This window comes from Tupaia chinensis, unplaced genomic scaffold (assembly GCF_000334495.1).
Source record: "Tupaia chinensis unplaced genomic scaffold, TupChi_1.0 Scaffold000671_1, whole genome shotgun sequence".
Lineage (NCBI taxonomy): Eukaryota > Metazoa > Chordata > Mammalia > Scandentia > Tupaiidae > Tupaia > Tupaia belangeri.
Window position 1 is genome coordinate 4,595,160 of NW_006160193.1, and position 400 is coordinate 4,595,559.

Genomic DNA, 400 nt, shown 5'->3' on the forward strand with positions numbered 1-400 from the left:
CCCCGACCCCGCCCGCCCCATCCCCAGAGCCCCAAAGCTGCACCTGCCCCCACCCTGTAGATTAGAGGTGTCCCTTAAAATTTGATTGCACCTTGAACCACAAGTGCCCCTGGCAGAATCTGAGCAGCAACACAGCCCTCCCCAAGGATTTCACGGGGTTTAGTGGAAGTTGTGGCTTGGGGGTGTTTTTCTGTGGCAAAAGTGGTGCCAGGCCTGGCCTACACAGCTGTGGATTTCTGTGTGTGTTGCTGAGTTAATAACCCTCAGATCCTGAAAGACCGCGCCAGCTTCTTAATGATAAATTTGACTTTTTTTTTTTTTTTTTTAGCATGTATCTTTTTTGCAAAAACAGAAGATTCTGGGACAGTGCTCTGCTTAGCTTTCCAGCTCCGGTTGGGGA